Consider the following 19,826-nt stretch of genomic DNA (forward strand, 5'->3'; position numbering starts at 1 on the left):
AATGGCCAAACAGGAAGTGCCTCATAGAAGATATGTTTCCTCTTGCAGGTGTTTAGAACCACTGTAGCTGTTTCCCCATGATAGTAGTTTTGCCTTGTCCCATGCCATTGTGACCAGTGCTCAAATTATGGGGGATACGTAGTGAGAATCACTCATTTAGAAGGCTATGAGGGGGTGCATCATTTGTCTAACACTGGGAGATGTCAGGAGATGTAGCTTATGGGTTTTATTAAGGCCTACTCTACCTTTCCCACCAGAACTTGATGATTTTTGGTGACTCTCCTCTATTGCTATCAATTTCTTTGCTGGTCCCAGGGAAGAGAGGAGAGATGGCTAGGGAACCCACTTGGCATTTGCTGAAAGTACTTATTATCTTATCCTAGAATTATATTAAAGATTGTTGTTTCAGAGAGGCATGATTTGGAAGGATGTTAGGTAGGGGTGTGCATGGAAATGTCTGGCCTGGTTCGGTTCGAGGCTGGACCGTGCTCGGATGGAACCAGGCGAGTTCGGCCTGGCCCCCAGCGAACCCCGCCCCGGTCCGGTCTGGTCCCAGACCGGTCCGCAAACTTTTTCTTTTTTTTTAAAAAAATTTAAACATCAAGGAAGTACCTGTAGCCCCTTCGGGGGGCTTGCTGTAGCCACGGGGTGTGTGTGTCCCTGCACGGGTTCCCTTCCCCCCCGCTGGCCTTCTTCATCACCGCCACGGCCGGGTAAGTGAAGTTAGTTAGGGCCAGTTAGTTAGTTAGCCAGTAAGTTAGGGCCAGTCCGAGCCTGGGCAGAAGGGGGGTTGTTTGGCCCTTTCAGGCCTCCATTAAAGTGAGCAGCCACCATTTTGTGGCTGCTGTGCATGCACAAATACTTTCTGCGAGGCCGAAATGGCGGCCGCTTGCTTTTACAGAGGCCCAAAACTGCCAAAAAGGCTTCACTTACCCGGCCGCAGCGGTGATGAGGAAGGCCGGCGGGGGGAGAGGGAACCCGCACGGACCCCCCCCCCAGCTACAGCAAGCCCCCCGAAGGGGCTACAGGTACTTCACTGACGTTTAAATGTTTTTTTAAAAGTTCCCCGGCGGTCCAATTCCGGTCCGATTGAACCAGGGGGTGGTTCGGTTCGACCACGAACCCATGAACCCTTGGACCGGACCGCCGGACCAGTCCGCACATCCCTAATGTTAGGAGGCTTCACTCCTGTGGATTGAAGCAGCTATGTTCAATCTCTGGCTACTACTAAATCATTAATTCTATGTAACTAGTTTCTGAATACCAAAGTGTTTAATTGTGCTTGCTTCGGCACATATACTAAAACTGAAACAATACTAAAGTGTTTAATATCTAGGCTAGTTAGATCACGCTGAAGATCTACATATTTTATAGTTGAGGCACATATGATCAGACTAAATACCTGCATTTTAATGTGCATATTCTTTACCTTGGCAGCCTCCTCATTTTCGGACATGTGTGTGCATACTGTGAATTCAATCTGGACTTTATGGTGATGACTATGGACTTTATGGTGATGATGGGGTGCACCTAGCCAATGTTATGCAGATTTAAGTCACAGTATTTTCAGTGAGAGTTTCTAGAATGTTCCTAACTTTAGCCCATTAAAGTGAACTGGCTGTACAGCACACTGCTAAGCATGTTTCCCCAGGAGTACTGCATTCAGTAGGAATCACTCCTTTGTAATGTGCTTTTACAGTGCTTAGATTTGGTTGGATCTTCCCCATAGTTACTTCCAAACAGAACTGAGTCATGAATCGACATTCTGGTTGTTTAAAGGTAAAGTTGTGCCATCGAGTTGGTGCCAACTCCTGGTGACCCCAAAGCCATGTGGTTGTCTTTGGTAGAATACAAGAGGGATTTACCATTGCCATCTCCCACGCAGTATGAGATGATGCCTTTCAGCATCTTCCTATATCGCTGCTGCCCAATATAGGTGTTTCCCATACCAGCAGGGATTCAAACCAGCAACCTCTTGCTCCCTAGGTAAGTTACTTCCCCACTGTGCCATTATTTACTCTGATTGTTTAGGGGTTTTTTAATCTTTAAATCTCTTCCACCTCTTCTAACTCTTCACAGAGTTCAACAAATCAGGTTAGCCATCTAATAGGTTGTATAAAAATAAGGCTTTTGATTTTCTGAATTTTGAACAAATGGTCAAGTCTTTGAGTGAAGCATCTGCACTAGAGTTGCTAATGACCTATTAGGATTTATACTAAAATGTCTCCTACCACAGTTCTGAAGTCTGTGGCCAAGCGCTACCGTGCCTTCAGTGGAGCCAGGATGTCACCTTTATGACTGGGGGCTGTGTTTGTCTTTAAAATGTTTATTGTGACAGCAGCCACCTTTACAGCAACAAGAACTCCCTCCTTCAAACATTTTCTGGAACCCTATTGTTCTTTTGTGTTGACCCTTTGTTGTTTACAATATATTTTAAAGTATCCACATAATAGTTTTCCTGGTGTTCATATTTGAAATTGATTTGATTTATATTAACAGCGGGAACTGAATAAGGAATTTTAGGAATTCATTAGAGAAATAATGGCTCTGGCATACGGACTTTTAAAACACAGTTACACAAAGTTATGCATGAGATACCAAATTTTATGCATATTATTACAGGATATTATCTGCCATCTAGATATGAGTTTGCCAGAATGAACATTTGCCTCCTCCTCACCATGGATTCCAGAAATCCTGATCTAAGAGCATTGAAGGGGATGCTGTTTTTGTTTGGATCTAAGGCCCAGTTTCAAATCCTGATTTAGTCATGGAGTTCCAGGCTTAGCCAAGCTATCTTGGGCAGGTGACAAACCTCCATCGTCATGTTGCAGTGAGGATAACTGAGATGCAGAAAGCAAGTAAGTATTGTAAAAGGCTCAACAGTTGGTTGTGGCATCATTATTGTGAGGCAGAAGCAGGGCTGGACTGGGAGCACTTAGAGGGCGGTGGAATATATGTGGGGATGGCACCGGGTTTTGAGCAGAATGGGTACTTAAGGGTGGAAGTATTCACTGCTGCCAAGTGCGGTGGGGTGCACCGGGAATATGCCCTGTTGTCCTGTGCGCCAGTCCGAGCCTGGGCAGAAGGGGGGTTGTTAGATTGCTAGCAGGACCCATCTCTCCTAAGCCTTGCCTAGCCTGAAGGAAATAGGCTACCTTATCAACTTGTCCATGCACTAAGATTATCTTTGGAGGCCCTCCTCTGAGTGCTCTGCCATCTGAGATGAAGTGGGTAGCGATCAGAGAAAGGGCCTTAAGAACATAAGAACAGCCCTGCTGGATCAGGCCCAAGGCCCATCTAGTCCAGCATCTTGTTTCACACAGTGGCCCACCAGATGCCTCTGGGAAGCCCACAGGCAGGAACTGAGAGCATACCCTCACTCCTGATGTTACTCCCCTGCAACTGATATTGAGAGGCCTCCTGCCTTTGAGCCTGGAGATGGACTATAGCCCTCCGACTAGTAGCCATTGATAGACCTCTCCTCCATTAATTTATCTAAATCCCTCTTAAAGCCATCCAGGCTGTTGGCTGTCACCGCATCTTTTGGCAGAGAATTCCATAGGTTAATTATGCCTTGTGTGAAAAAGTACTTCACAATCAAAAGCACCTTTTTGATTGTTGAAGCCTTGTAGCGAGGTTCATCTGGTGCCTATTATCTTTGTAGTACCAAGCAAAGGCTTATCTATTCTAACCACCTTGGGATTGTTTTAATGAAAGGTGGTGTATAAATTTAACAATAAATAAATTCTTCTTGGCCTTTTAAGAGTTTTTGTGTTTAGTTGCTGGTTTTACGTGCTGTAGTTGTAAATTGTGTATTTAATTTTTTAAAACTGTAAAACACCTTAGCAAATTTTATTTGAAAGGTGGTATATAAATATGTAAATTGTAGGTGCCTAATAACTAAATAGTGGCCCACATTCTCCACCATGTTAGTGATTTGCTAAAGCTCTCCCTTTCCCCTCAGGCCTAGCCCCCCTATCACTCTGTGATGACTTGCAATTCACTAAGTTATCTTGGGGTACGGCCCGGCCAAGGCACTCATCAAGCAACGTATTATGAATATAGAGCGACAATCTGACATAGGCAAGACTCCAAACTTCCCTGTTAGTGAAGGACTCAGGTATGTCAGCTCCCCCTTGCCATATTTACACAATTGGAAGTCCCAAAGCACAGGAGGGCCGTTACACTGGTGCGCTGCCATGTGTTTCCCTCAGTTGTGCTTGAAGGTCACTATAGGAAATTCCCATTCTCAGAGTGCAAGTGCCCCTGCGGCTCAGGGCAGGTAGAAACAACAGGACACGTTTTTTTCTGCAGTTCCTGCTCTACAGGGACATCTGTGCCTCCCTCATCTTACCACTATTACATGGCTATCCTGGGCAAATGGACCAGTTTTACACCTCTTTGTGGCTTTCCAATAGCAACCCTGCTGCCACCTACAGTGTCGCCAGGTTCTGTGTGGCAGTAATTAATTTCCGGCGGACAATGACCTCGCATGTGTGCCCAGAGCCCACCTCTATGAACTAGAGGACAGCCATGGCTACTGCCTTAGTGTGGCAGCCCAACAACCTATAGACCCACAACTTCCTGGCTACTACTTTATTGGTTTATATTATGATATCCTTTTAGCGCATATTAGCTCTTATTATTTTAGTGATGATTGTCATGATTTTATATATTTTACATCTTGTAAAATATTTTCTTACTTTATAAGCATGCAACACGATCTAGGGTACTGCTACATGACATATTCCTATGCTTCTTATTGCAGCCGCAGTTAAATCATTTTATGCTAGTAGTAAAATGTAGCCCAGAGTCTACTATGTCTCTTATTACAACCATAGCTTAATTTTTAGTGAAGTCTCTTGCCTATATTTTATATTTTAAATCATTTTATGTTAGTAATGTATTTTAGCATCTCTTATATTTCTTATTATATATTTTTAAATCATCTTATGATAGTAGTGTGTCTTAGAGTGTAAAATCTATTGCTACTTAGGTTTTAAAATGTACTTTTTGCTGGTCTGTGACCGTAATAAAGATTGATGATGATGATGATGATGATGATGATGATGATGTTAGTGATTTGTGCTTCTCTCCCCTTCCCGAAAAGCCCTGTTTGCAGCCAGAAATATGTCCCTGATGGCTGTGCGGCCATATTTCTGGGAGTGAACAGGGCTTTTGTTGGGTGGGGAGAGAAACAAAAATCACTTCCCCCCTCCATCCCTGCACACTGAGCAAGGCTGCAGTGCAGCTAGTGTCCTGGCTCTCTGTTTGAGTGGAGCTCATGCTCTGTCCTCCTAATGCTGTGGAGCAGGGGCGGAGCCACCATTGAGCAAACGGGTTCAAAGAACCCAGGCTGCTGCCCCTCAGGGGCCACGGCTTGCGCCCCAGACACACACCCCGCATCTGACGTCAAACACGGGGCGGGGGAGTGCTACTTTTCAAGGCAGGGAGAGTGCTCCTGGCCACACTGCCGACACAGCATGGGCTGGATTTAGCTCCCAAATGGGGCTGTGCTAAACTGACGTCAGACACAGGGGGCATGGCTAACTGTGTCTGACATCAGAAACTGAGCCCAGGCTGCTGCCGGCCTCCCTCCATGCCTGCTATGGAGAATATGGGCCGCTATGTATTTATGTATAAAACACCTGGAATTACAAGTGGCTATCCAAATGTTAAAAGGAACAGGTCCTCAGGCTTGCAATCTAGAAGACTGGACACAGGAAGAAAGGAGAAGCAAGGGCGTAAGAGAGGCTTCATAGGAGAATGCTGGAGCAAACACTTAGTTTTTGTTTTAACAGGTAATACAGAAATAGAAGAAGGAACCAGCACGTAGAGGAAGGACATTCCAGTGTCAAGAAGGAGTCAGTGAGAAAGGATGCACTTAGGAATCTACAGTGTCGTTCTAAGTTGATAGAGGAAAAGGGTACCAGAGAGGCAAAAAGGGCATGAAGTAAGTAGGAGAAAGTAGGAAAGATGGGGGGAGTGGGGGGGGGGAGTGGACAAGAGAGTGACCTAGTTTAAATGTTAACAATAGATGATTAAAATAGGCTGTGTCAAGAGAAAGTGAACCAATGCAAAGAGCAGAAAAGGAGGTGTGATGGAAGTTACCAATAACCATCAATTAGATCAGGTCAAAAATGAAGGAAAGGTTTTAAGAGAGTAAACAAGAAGAAACCAAGGTGAGAGAGTGTAATCAGTTTGAAGGGGGGTGGGATTAAGTAGGCAAGTTTTGTTTCCATCCAAAGAAAGATAAAGGCATATTTTATAGATATTACAGAGCTGAAGATGTCAAGATTTAGTAATCAATCTGCATCCAGAACTTTCCTGCCATAATCCACCATTTCTTGTCATACTGACCATGTTATACCCCTCCTAAAATTCCTTCACTGATTTCCTATCCACTTTCAATCCAGGACAAGCTCCTCATTCTTGTCTCCAAAGCCTTCCATGGTCTTGCTCCTTCTTATCTCTTGCTCTCATATCTTGTATTTCATTGTCAATTGTTAATTGTCCATTTTTGGAGAAGGCCAGATATACATGCCAAAAATAAACACATCAATGCATGACTGAAACAATTGCATCTTCATTCTTCCTTTACCTTCTCCCTTGCTTCCCTCCCCTTCCTTGGCTGAAGCTCCTCAGGGCAGCAACTGTATTCTTATATAACATGAAGGATATGTGGTAATGGAGGTTGGAGACAGGACCCAACAGGTTTGCTGCAAATGACTTCTAGGTCAAGGTGGAATTGCTTAAACTGAGGATCCCAGACAAAGACAACATTCCATTGTTGGATCCTTTTAACAGAGAATTTAAAAGCCATTGTTTGCATTCTTGCAGGCAGTAACTATCATCAGTCATGTCTGCTGTGATGCATGGGCACACAGATTCTATCAATTTTATGTTGTTATTATTTGGAATGTTTATATTCTGCTTTTCAACAACAAACGTTCTTAAAGCAGTTTACATAACAAAAGAAATGAGAAGGTGGTTCCCTCTCCTAATCTAAAAAGAGACACAAGGGAGACACCAGCTACTGAGTGTTGCTAGAGACAAGGCCTTTTCGGACAGGGAATAGAGACAGGGCCTTTTCAGTTGTGGCCCCTTGGCTTTGGAACACTCTCCCTGAAGAGCTTCACCATGCTCCCTCCCTCAGTGTTTTTAAAAAACAATTTAAAACACACTTTTTAAAGGAGGCTTTTTAATGCTCCGTTTTTGGTTATATCTGGTAGGTCTTCAGCTTTTCATAATTTTCAGATTTTAGCTTTTAAAATAACTTTTAATTTGAACTTAATAATGAGTGTGGTTCTAACCTGACTTTTAACTTGTTTGTTAATTTTGTTACTTTTATTGTGTCTTGTATCTATGTTATTGTTGTGAGCTGCCCTGAGCAGTAGTGCACTTGGAGGGGCGGGGTATATATATTTTAAATAAATATATAAACTGCTGCTGGAGGGATTTGCTCTCCCCCTGCTATAATGAAGAGAATCATCACTTTAAAACGTATCTCTTTGCTCAGTTTGCAGGGGCAACTATATTTATATGCTGTTTCTTTGCAGATCACCACGTATGGTGGCAGTTTGCAGTCGATTTTGAAATGTTAAAATTCTTTGAAATACGTGTTTAGAATAATTTAGTTTCTGTGTTTTGTGTATGTTGTGAGCAGCTTGATAGAAGATACATTTATGAGAAAATTCAATATAAAAATGTAACATGAGAAGACGGCCCTAAGATACAGGCATCTTGATTACTTTTCGGGGTCATTGTGAGCTTTGATAAAGAGAGCAGAGAATGTTACCTTCATGACGCAATCGACAACAAAAGATAAAGGATTCCCTTTTAGCCTCCTTAGAGTTGTGTATAATTTTTACATGGCACTTCATAGAAGTCTGTGCTGCTTTTCCCACCATGGGTATTATTTACCGTAGATAATTGACTTAATTAAAGGTAACTGTTTATAAAATATGTGTTACAGTGATAAGATAACATTGTCATTTTTGATGCTTTTTTTTTGCTGTGCATGTACAGCATGCTGATTCAGTTCCTACACATTGCTTTCATGCACCAATTGGATGGCTGTAAAAATATGCTATCAAACCTTGTGGAATTTGAGTATGAAACTGTGTTATCTGTACCCAGCAAAACCTAACATTTGAATTTACATTTCTTATCTGCTCAAGGTCAAGCTGGTCTAAATTAAAGACAATGTGCCAGAAGCTATTTATAAAAAGGGGGGGAGGGAGGAAAAAGAGGGATCTGGGGGAAATCACATTTGTTTCATAGACTCAAATGAGTCCAGGACCAAAAAAAAAAAAAGTGAAATGGACATTGCTAGTTATAAATGCTACAATCTTTACAAACAAAAGGGGCAGATAGGGAGAGAAGAAAGGGGAAAGGATTACATAGCCAGTGGATATGTCCAGGTTTTGTGCTACCATTATAGCCATTTCTGGAAAGTCCACCATTACTGTGCTGTGTGGGTGGGTTATTGTGAGTTACCCATAAATCGTGTAATGCAAGATTCTCCATTTTGTGTGCCAGTGCAATATGTAAATGAGAATTTTTAAGGCTATTAAGATAAAGACCCATATGAGCCAGTGTGGTGTAGTGGTTAGAGTGTTGGACCAGAACTTGGGAGACTTGAAGTTCAAATCCCTGCCCAGCTATGAAGCTCACTGCATGACCGTGGGCCAGCTGCACCCTCTCAGCTTCCTCAACCTCACAGGGTTATTGTGACGATAAAAAAGTGGAGGAAGAATATTGTGTCTCATCCTGAGTTCTTTGGAGGAAGGGTGGAATACAAATGTAGCCATTAAAACCCAGCCCAAAGTTCTCAGTCAGTAGGAGGTCTCATAGCACAAGCAGAAGATGCTTGAACCCCGTTTAAACCTAAAATGAGGATTGATCTTCATATTCAGATAACTGCATTGTGCAATCCTCCTGGAAGGACTCCCTCCTTTACAATGCAGGTGAGGGATTACATGCTTGAATGCTCAAAAAATAAATCCCTGCATGTTAAAAAAAAAAAAAAACCCTAATGTGTCAGGGGCATGTCAGAAGTGTTATTCACCCAAGCTTTTAAACTAGAATTGTGGTTTTAAACTCTTTTAATTTCTGTTGTAATTTGTTTTATGTTGTTTTTTTTAAATCACCCAGAGATATGAATTTGAGTTGACGTACACATATATTAAAGTAAATAAATAAGGTCGTGCTAGAAAGGACAGGCTATAGCCACCTAATGGCACAGTGGGGAAATGCTTGACTAACAAGCAGAAAGTCACCGGTTCGAATCCTTGCTGGTATGTTTCCCAGACTATGGGAAATACCTATATTGGGCAGCAGCGATATAGGATGTTGAAAGGCCTCATCTCATACTGTGCAGGAGAGGGCAATGGTAAACCCCTCCTGTATTCTACCAAAGACAGCCACAGGGCTCTGTGGGCGCCAGGAGTCAAAATCGACTTGACAGCACACTTTACCTTTAGAAGGGACAGGCTAGTTCTTCAGGGCACATTTGCTGGTGCAAAGCAAGAACCCAAATGTATGGCCCACGATCTGCATCCTGAAGTGGCACTGCCTCAGAAAAGGGATTCTAGAGGGCTGAGAAGGAAGCTGTCAGACAGGACTCCTGCATGCTCTGCATCTTCTGATGCTGTCCACCTTCTGATGCTGTTCACCTTCATTCCTGCACAATAATCTTGGACTGATGCTCTCATCACTGTTGACCTTTGCTTACTCCTAGATGCCACGTATATACAGTATCTTCAACATAAGTTGACCTTGCTTACTTGTTTTGCTGCTCCTCCAAGACAAGTCTGGCCAGCTAAGGTGATGTGTAATGGTGTCCGTTTAATTCACATGGTACATTGTACTGTGTTTTATTGTATGGCTGATTTGTGCTTGGCTGTTCGCTGCTTATCTATGCTTTTCAATATGCATTTCCATTGTTTTTTATTGTTGACTAATGGTTACTGTACACTACTTTGAGCACCATCTTGTGGGAAGGCAGTATATAAATATAAAGTATAGCTCACCTTAAGTGGCGCAGTGGGGAAATGCTTGACTAACAAGCAGTAGGCTGCCGGTTCGAATCCCAGCTGGTACTATATTGGGCAGCAGCGAAAGAGGAAGATGCTGAAAAAGGCATCATCTCATATTGTGTGGGAGAAGGCAATGGTAACACCCCTCCTGTATTCTACCAAGGACAACCACAGGGCTCTGTGGGCACCAGGAGCCGAAATAGACTCGACTGCGCACTTTACCTTTATATATACAATCATAATAGGAGAGAGGAGAGCTCTCTAGCTGGTCTCCTCTGTCTTACTGTCCAGGCTACCCCTGCTGCAAGGTGAGGGAGCTTTTCCAAGTCAGTGTCAGAGGTTGTCCACAGGCAACTTTCCACAGCAGCATTAAGTCAAGACTGGAGGGCCCAGGCACGGAACCAGGAACATGGGGGCAAACCCGAAAAAACAAGGAGAGAACTAGGGAACAGAGATATCGCCTCGATTCTGAACTGAGCAGAGCATAAAGCAAGCCAGGAGTCAGAGAGTCAACATGGCAGAGAGTCAACCAGGAACAAAGATCAAAAGACAAGCTGAGGGTCAGAGCCAAAGTCAAGCAGACAACCAGGAATTGCAGATAACCACACACCAGAAACTAAGGAGACCTTGATACTGAGGCAAAGCCTCAAAGTACACCCTTCCTATTATGGGAGGGTTCCGTGGTCAGCCTAGCTGGGTGGGGTCAGCCTACTAATGCTCCGTGCTGGTCTTTTCACCAGTCTGCCACATGGGGCAATGATGTGCACAGTTGAAGATTCTCAGCCTCAGGTTGACAACCAGGCCCTTGGTAATGATAGCCTGGATAGTGGAGAGGAGTCCTATGCTCCCGTCAGTGCCTGCAAGTTCTCCTGTGACCAGAAGTGTGAGCAAGAAGAAAAATCCTTTCCTTGCCTTCACGCTCTGGACATTCCCAGCAACTTTATCTTCCCAGCAAAACTCATGAACTGGAGGGGGGATAAATTGATAAAGCACAAACACCTTTTTCCTTGCTAGTTGTAGGCCTCTCACTCATCTTCTCCCTGCAGTTTATCAGCTGGGCTCAGAGACTGGATGGAAAGGTGGCGGGGGTGGGGAGCAAATTGTGTACAGCCTAGAGCCATTTATGGCTTATATAGCAAACCAGCCAAGCTAATTCCACTGTGGTTTGTTCCTAAGCAAAGGAAGTATAGCCATCCCCTGCACAGCATCCCTCCAGCAGCTGTTGCTGGTGTCTATCTTATTTTTCTTTTTTGGATTGTGAGCACTTTGGGGACGGAGCCATTTCATATATTTATTTATTTATATTTCTCTAAGTAAACCACTTTGGGAACTTTTGTTAAAAAGTGGTATATAAATATCCGTCGTCATTGTCGTTGTAGTAGTAGTAGTAGGTGGCATAGACATACAGAAATGCATCCCATAGTCCTTTGAGCAGAAAATGATGTTCTGGTGCACTCTCAATTGGAAGGGAAGGGAATAGAATTTTGCCTCTCTTCCCTTAACTCCTTTACTAACTTCTGTCTTTTTGGAGAGCTTTAGATTAGCAGATGCTAAAATATGTCTTTCCTCTTCTTCAAAACAAGTAGCAATCATAGTCACTAAAGCTGATATCATAGTCACTAAAGTTTTTCTCTGATAAAGATCCATATGGTTGACTCAGCTGTGTTAGGAAACCCCAAAGGCGACAATAACCCAGATCTCTTCCTCAGAGTTTGCATTATCAATAAATTCCTGTGATATCACTAAAACTTGAGACCACACATCCGGCTAGTATCTTAATTGCACTAACTTCACAACCCCAAAAGCAAATGCACTGATATATGTCAAATCAGATTCCAGTCTGCACCCCGCACCCCCGCCTGCTGTCCTCACCTTCCAAACCTCCGAGAGTCCGGAAAGTCTTTCAGCATTCTTGCAGCGTTACATAAGACACCAGAAGTAGATAACATTGTATGGTCAGAGCAGAAAATGCAGAATATTTTGTGCTACCATGTGGAAAGGCATGAAGGAATGTTCTCAGCATATCAAAGGAATAAACGGGGTCCCTCGTAAACCAAATTTCATGGACCATAGAGCACAAGGAGTTTTGACTTGATTATTTCTCTTTGGTTTTCAAAACACAAGGCAAGGCAGGAGCTATAGCAGAAAAATCAAAATGTATGTATGCAGCCTTTGATAGCACTGTGCCTGTTTTGTTCATTTTGGACAGTGCTGATTTCTTATCAATTCCTGGGTGACAGTAATGGCTGGATCACTATCAATTTCCCTCTACAGTCACATGACGTTTCTAAAGAAAAGTGTGTGCTTAATCTGTCCAGGTGCCCAACAGTTCTCTCTCTTGGCTTCAGCACACCCAAGGGGGGCTTCTATGATAATATGACAAGTCTCTGTGCATCTGTCAGGAAATGTTTGGATCATGGCTGAGAGTCATAGACTCTAGTCTTCATATAGCTGCCCCATGTGGCAGACCTGTGAACTGCAGTAGCCTTACCTAAACATAGAGCTCACAGGCTCTACCCTGGTCTAGGGGTGTTCATGAACCGGTTTGGCGCTCTGTTGGTGATGTGCGCATGTGCACCCGCCACTTCTGGTATGATGCTGACCAGGGCAGCAAGAGGGTATACAGCCGCCCCACGACAGCAGTTTTGGAAGCAGCGCCGAAAGGGAGAACGTGGTGGGGGAGGTAAGGGGACCCCTCCCTGTCACCCAGGTGTGCATGGAACCGGTTCCATGCACATCCCTACACTGGTCCTGCCCATCTGTGCTAGCTATTAGATCCTTGAAGGATATAAAGGTGAATGGTTTGAATTATGGGCCTACCTCAGTAGCAAGGTCCTTCTGGCCTTGGTGTGTGGTGTTCTATAATTCTGTCATTAAGTGTTCTGAATAAGGCCTTGGTGAGTCAAATGAGCTAGAAATATCAAAAAGTTTCTTTGCTTTCATTTGCGTTTTGTTTCATATGAAGATGCAGATTTATGGATGGAGCATTTCAAAGCAATTCATAGGATCTGGATTTACCCTTATTCCAGTATTATTGCTCTTACACAGATACCTCAGTAATACAGAAAAGAGAATTCTACCAAACAAATGAATTGGCATGAACTTTGGCACGAGTTACACTCTGTTCTACTTCTACGTTATGTTTTTTTTTAAAGTGTTTTTATATTGGTGACTATGAATACAGAACTAGGAGGTAGCAGGTATTCCAGACTTTTAAATCCACAGGATGGGCTGTTCCAGTGTTAGTTCCAGAAGTGGGCTTATGTGAATGCAGCCAATGCAATTACACATGTGTGCATTTTCACTGCAGTGCTCAGCCAGGCCCCAGTGAACTGGCACAACCCCTTTTGATGAAGATGGGTTCTGCATTCCAATGTAGAACCTCTATTTGTGTGCAACTAATTACAACATGACTAGAGTTCAGTTGAGGCCATGGTGTTCATTAGATTTAAATAGGCTCCTATTTTTACAAATTCCATACATGGAAAAATCTCATTGCCTATATCAAAGATATAGGTGGATCATTATCTATATCAAAGATATAGGTGGATTGGATAAATCTGAAGAATCAAATGAAATGAGTGAACAAAATCACTGAAAGAAATTAATTACCTATATCTAACCACGAAAGATTTTTGACCGCTTGATGAATAATATCAAGTCATGTTATGTCAGAGAAAAGTCAATCAAAGTAAATGAAATTAAAATGAATGGAGAATATCTCAGAGGAGCCAAGTGCAAGCCCAAATATTTGCTAAAGGATTCAACAATGTGGCTAATAGTAGCTATTCCATTATTTACCCTCCTTTTCAACTCTACTAAACATCTTCATTTGGCATGTACATCTTTGTGGCTACAATCCTCAATATGCTCTGCCAGTGCACAAACTGCATTCATCTCAGTTGGATGCTTCTTAGCGGATTGGGTTATCCTTGGAATGTGTTTCCTATTGGTTCTCTCTTGCAGTGTACCAGATGTGTGTGGTCCATTCCTCTGACATCTTTAATTTGGCAGGACAATACAGCTGGGCAGTCTTCTTACTGACCCTTAACAGTTTTCTGCTATGAGTTTTAAGAAGTTCCATCTTAAATCTGTCATCAAAAGAACTAAAGCTGCTGTAGAATCCCCCCACATTTTTTGAGGGGGGGGGAGTTTTCTTTGAATGTCCGAAGACTGTCTTTACAAATGAACACCTACCATCATTCACTCTTTAGCAGAAAGTTGAGATGACTATAGTTGGATTACAACATTTACACCATAGGCAATCATTGGTGGGAAGTTTGCTGTCTTTTGACACTTAGTTTTAACTCTCAGACATGCTGCTAGTTATCATTTAAAGAGCTTCGACAGGAAGGAACCATACCGTGTCCTTCCAGAATAAAGCAGGTGGTGAACTGCCTGGCTAATCTTTGGTTTAAGGATTTTCAAAGATTTTTGCCTCGTGATCGAATATTCTTAACATGAGTTGATTGATTCATATATGGCCATTTTGCCTTAAGGATATGTTTCTTTATCTTTTAATCTCCCATTATATTACATATGATTATGCTTTCCTATACTGAGTCAGACCATTGGTCAATCTAGCTCTGAATTGCCTTCATTGAGTGATAAGTTCTTTTCAAGGTTGCAAGTATGCAGTCTTTCCCAGCACTGAACTTAACTGGAGATGCAATGGACTGAGACTTTCTACATGCAAAGCATGTACTTTACCTTTAGGTTTGGCCTCTTCCTTGTAGGGCTCTTTTTCCTTTGACTGTCAGCACCTTCACTGGCTACTTCCTGCATCTGAGACAGTAGGCTCTTGTCTCTGAAAACCCATGCCACAATCAATCTGTTAAAATTTAAGGTGCCACGGGATTCAGAAGGTGAGGTGAGTAAAAAAACAAAACAGGTGGGCATGTTGGTTCATTAGAAAAATAAAACTGAATAAGTACAGTAACTGGTGAAATAGTAATTGTCTCAATATAGCATATGTTTTCTTCAGAAATAGGACAATTAAAATGATTAAGGCATCCAAGTGTCTTCCCTTGAATGTCTCTTGCTAAAGAGCTTAGGGATTTAATAACTGAATTAAAAGGAGGACACAATACATGTTTATAAAATTATGAAGAACAGAGAGAATGGAGATTTCCCCCCCACCCACCTCCCTTTCAGAAAATACGAGAACTCAAAAGTCAACCAATGAAATAGATCGGCAGCATTTTCAGAAAAATCAAAAGAAAATTTTCCTTCATATCATACATAAACAACTTCTGAAATTCACTCCTACATGTTTAATTTCTCTGTTTACAAATCTTTGCAAGAATAATCTGCGCCAGCTAGCCTTTGGCTCAATGGTTTAAATTTCAGCATTCTCTTCTTCCAGTTTTTAATTATTTTGCATTTTGTTTTTATCAGATTATAAACCTATTTTGGCAGGGCCTTTTTCTGATGTGTTCAGTACAGTGCTTGGTTTTTTTAGACACTTCACCAGGTGTTTCTACTGTCTTACATGCAAAGTAATGCTTCACTATTGCAATTAACAAAGATGCACACATGCAAGAAGGTTGTGCATTTGAATGGATGCTTAAAGTGACACAATCTCTTGTGGTCTCCGTTCATTTGTGCAAACATGGTGCTTGTGCAGTAAGGATAGTTTTGCAACATTTCCTGCAACATTTATCATCAGCATGTTCTCAATGTCAAGAAATTGCATTAACCCCATAAATGCCTGCCTGCAGGCAGTAATGGACTGGATGAGGGATAATAAACTGAAGCTGAATCCATTCATTCATTCATTCATTCATTCATTCGATTTCTGTATTGCCCTTCCAAAAATGGCTCAGGGTGGTTTTATGCAAATAAGATGGAACTGTGTCCCCAAAGGGCTCACAATCTAAAAAGAAACATAAGATAGACACCAGCGACAGTCACTGGAGGTACTGTGCTAGGGGTGGATAGGGCCTGGAGACCTCAGAGCCCTGTGGATTGTCTTTGGTAGACTACAGGAGGAGTTTACCATTGCCATCTCCCACACAGTATGAGATGATGCCTTTCAGCATCTTCCTATATCGCTGCTACCCAATATAGGTGTTTCCTATAGTCTGGGAAACATACCAGCAGGGATTCAAACCAGCAACCTCTTGCTCCCTAGGCAAGTTACTTCCCCGCTGTGCCATTAGGTGGCTCTCATAGGTGGTAACAATTAAAACACATTAACAACATTTAAAAATTATAAAACAATAAACTATGAAAAACCAACTAAATAATTAAAGCACAATAGTGCAAAAACCCCAACCCTACTTTGAGCCAAAGGTCAGGGTAAATAGGTGTGTCTTCACCAATCATTGAAAAATGTATAATGAACAAGCCTTACACACCTCAGGGCGGAGGTCATTCCATAACCTGGGGGCTATCACAGAGAGGGCCCTGCTATTAATATTTGGGTAGTCTACATGGGGGGAGATGCTCAATCATGATGGGCATGGGTCAAGAGAGCATGTGGTTGGCCGGAACCCTGCAAGAAGTGTGTCCACATTCTCAGACTGCAATAATTGAAATTAATCCAAAATAACTGGACAGACAGTGCTCAGGACACCTCCACCGAACTATCTCCAACTGTGGAGTCCTATTACCTGTGAATCTGAGTGATTTAATCCTGAAAGTGCCTTGCAAATTTGTCACAGCAGGCCTCGGATGCTGTTAAATCCTTCCTCCTCTGACCTGACATCATTAGGCCATTCACTACCTTGAAAAGCTCTGCTGGATGGCAACTTGAGGATGTAATGGTGGCAGAGAAATAATTTCCTTTCACTGCCATGCCACCACATGGTAGGCAGGTGTGTTCGATCAAACTCGCAATGTTATTTATGCCACTTACATTCCAGCCGCTGTCCTTCCTGCTTCATTACCTGTAGTTCCCTGGAATACTAGGGTGCTCTATGGGTTACACAGCATCATTGAGGGCACTTGGGGGAAATGGATAGCCCTTCTCACTTCCCAATTCCATAGTGAGACCAGAGCCTCGACAGGGAAACCACCAATGTCAACCGAAAAATCCCCCAGAGCATTCAGGAATCCAATGGATTCCATACGTTTCCTAGAGCGGGCCATCTGAATAGTTCCCCACCCTTGCGGAGGGGGTACTACCGTGCAAGCCCAAATCTCACCAGTAAGTGATCCATCCATTGTACAACCCAGAGGGGTTGAACACTATTGCCCAGTCGCTAATATACCCTTTTGGGGCAAGGTGCTTGAGAGGGTGTTGGCAGTTCAATTCAGACAGGCTTGGAAGAAGAAGATTGTCTAGACCTGTTTCAGTCTGGCCTATGCAAGCCTATGGAGGCATCTCACCTGTGAACAAGACAACAGAAGGAACTAGTGTGGGAGCCTTAAAAAGTCCGCACTTTACTGCCATCTGGGAAAGCCCCATGTCATTTCCCCTGCAGGGGGAAATGCAGCTAGGGCAGGGGTGGAGCCACCATTGAACAATAGGGTTCAAAGAACATTGGCCGCCAATGAAAAGGGCCCTAACCATCACGCTCACAGGGGGCATGGCCCGATCGCTTGAGGGCCCAACCCAGCCCTCCCCATTGCATTTCCAGCTAGTTTTTGCTGTCTGGATGTGCTAATTTCACTGGAGGGAGAGAAAGGGAAATAAACACAGCCAGACAGCAAACGTTAGCTGGAAATGCCATTGGGAAGGCTGGGGCAGGCTGTCCGGTGATTGGACTACATTCCCTTTGCACGTGACATCATGTACATGGGCCGCTCTTCCGCTGGCTACGCCACGGAGCTAGGGAAATGACTTTAAGTGGGAAGGTGTCCGGGGAGAGAGGTATGCAACTCCCTTGCTGTTCATCACTTAAACTTGCATCCTCCAAAGATTTTTTTTTTTAAAGCACGTGTTGAGGAAAAGATACGTGACTGCATGCTGTGCATGTAGCTTCAGTCTAAGGTCCGAAAAGCAACAAGGACTTGTCTTCCCTGTGTGCGTGCTTCCAACAAGAAATAATGTAAGATGCAGTTAAAAATGATGCTGTGCATACAGTCTGTGTTCTAAACAAGAGTAGAACAAAAGGGAAAGGAAAAGTTCCAGTCGGGTGGGACGGGGGGGGGCAGACTTAAAAACAGTGGCGAGACACTAATAGTTGTATCAGTGCAGTAAAGGAAGCCCTGTCGAGGAAAAGAAAGGGATTATCTTGGTTATCAAGTAGAATGTGACCAATCAAAGACTAAAGGTCTAAAATTAAGAATGGAAATAATCTTGACCAGACATTGTGGAGGGTGAAAAATTCCTCACCCTAAACTGATTAGGTTTTGGCATAGGTCATCAAAGTGGGTAGCCGCGACAATGTCTCTTATGCACAGCACAGAAAAAGATGGAGGAAAGAACAGGGGGAACTTATGATGCTGAAGCCTGGTGTAGGTAGCTTCATCTCAGTGTTTTTCCAGTCCTTCCTATCTGTCAGTCTAGAACAAAGTTTCTGTGCTTGTTGTTGGTAGATAAGTATCACGTTAGGAACACAAAACCCCACATGACACTTTTAGGGACTATCATCTAAAGAAGGGCAGGCTTCATGACTTGGGTGTTCCTGCAGATGCTGGACAACAACTCCCATCATCATCAGCCATAGTGGTCAATAGTCAGGAATGATGGGAGTTGTAGTCCAACAGCTGGAGGACCAAAGTTGTGCAGCCTTGGTTCAGATGACTGTGAATGAGTTGCAGTAAGTCTGGGGCTCGTGTGCTCCACCTCCCTTCTGCTCTCCTCTTTTTCACAGATGAGAGGAGGTGAGTGAAAGCTTTTGCTTTTCTTTTAAAAGTAAATTGCATTACTTCTGGAAAGTGAACATCAGAATGGCTCCCCATGCTGTATATTGAAACTTGTTATTTTCTAAGGAATGAGAGTGCCCTTGAGTTTGGAATAGCCCTCAGAATCTTTCCAGATGACATCCACTTTCCACACACTTGATTCCACACACTAACCACTACTAGTACAACTACTATTACCTCTTAGGTTATCTTGTATTACAATATCTTGGTCTGACAAAATCAACTGGTGTGGAGCAGACCTGCTGTGGGATTGGGGTAGAGAGCATCCATTTTGGGAGGATTCACTGTTTATCACTTTCTCCCCCCACTTTTTTTTTTAAGGCTCACAAAATGGTGGTATAAAACAAAGACCCCAGAGAACACTGGAAAAAGGGAGTCAAGAAGTAGTTTTTTCCAGTGTTCTCGAGGGTCTTTGTTTCATTTTTTTAAAAGTTGCAATCAATAGTCCCAGTGGAGTGGTACAGTTTGGAGGGCTCAACTGAAGAAACACTTTTTCAGGGTTTTCACAATGGCAGACGGTGGACAGGGGGAAATGTGGCACTCGTCACCAGTGATTCCAAGGCACCAGCCAATTTGTGCCCATGGCATTTTGTTGCCTGAAGCAGAGCACCAAACAATGTCCCTTTCTCTTGTTTTTCTGTAAAGATCACACATACAATTCCTTCCTTCCACCCCTGCTAACTTGGCAAAGAGGGACCTTTTAGCATGGTGATTTAGCAGGGGGAGAGTAACTGGACCTATCCACCCCCAGCGCAGTACCTCCAGTGACTGTTGCTGGTGTCTAGCTTATGCTTCTTTTTAGATTGTGAGCCCTTTGGGGATAGGGATCCATCTTATTTATTTGTTATTTCGCTGTGTAAACCACCCTGAGCCATTTTTGGAAGGGTGGTATAAAAATCAAATAAATACATAAATAAATAAAAAGAAGGGAGGGAGGGAGGGAACGGGAGTAAGGGTAAGAGGGAAAGC

At 43.1% G+C, this 19,826-nt stretch overlaps 2 long non-coding RNA genes across 2 annotated transcripts in view; one reads left to right on the forward strand and one right to left on the reverse strand.

The window, feature by feature from the left end:
• The window catches only part of LOC128325347 (uncharacterized), a 27,440-nt gene extending 25,896 nt beyond the window's left edge, over positions 1-1,544 (reverse strand). Inside the window, exon 1 of the long non-coding RNA XR_008307396.1 lies at positions 1,430-1,544. This is a non-coding gene — a long non-coding RNA (uncharacterized LOC128325347). The remainder of the gene's footprint in view (positions 1-1,429) is intronic.
• Positions 737-6,581, forward strand: LOC128325346 (uncharacterized). The gene is made up of 3 exons (XR_008307395.1): positions 737-1,028; positions 2,623-2,861; positions 5,805-6,581. It is a non-coding gene; the product is annotated as an uncharacterized LOC128325346 (long non-coding RNA).
• The last annotated feature ends 13,245 nt before the right edge of the window (positions 6,582-19,826 follow it).

Source organism: Hemicordylus capensis, chromosome 4, assembly GCF_027244095.1.
Source record: "Hemicordylus capensis ecotype Gifberg chromosome 4, rHemCap1.1.pri, whole genome shotgun sequence".
NCBI classification, from domain to species: domain Eukaryota; kingdom Metazoa; phylum Chordata; class Lepidosauria; order Squamata; family Cordylidae; genus Hemicordylus; species Hemicordylus capensis.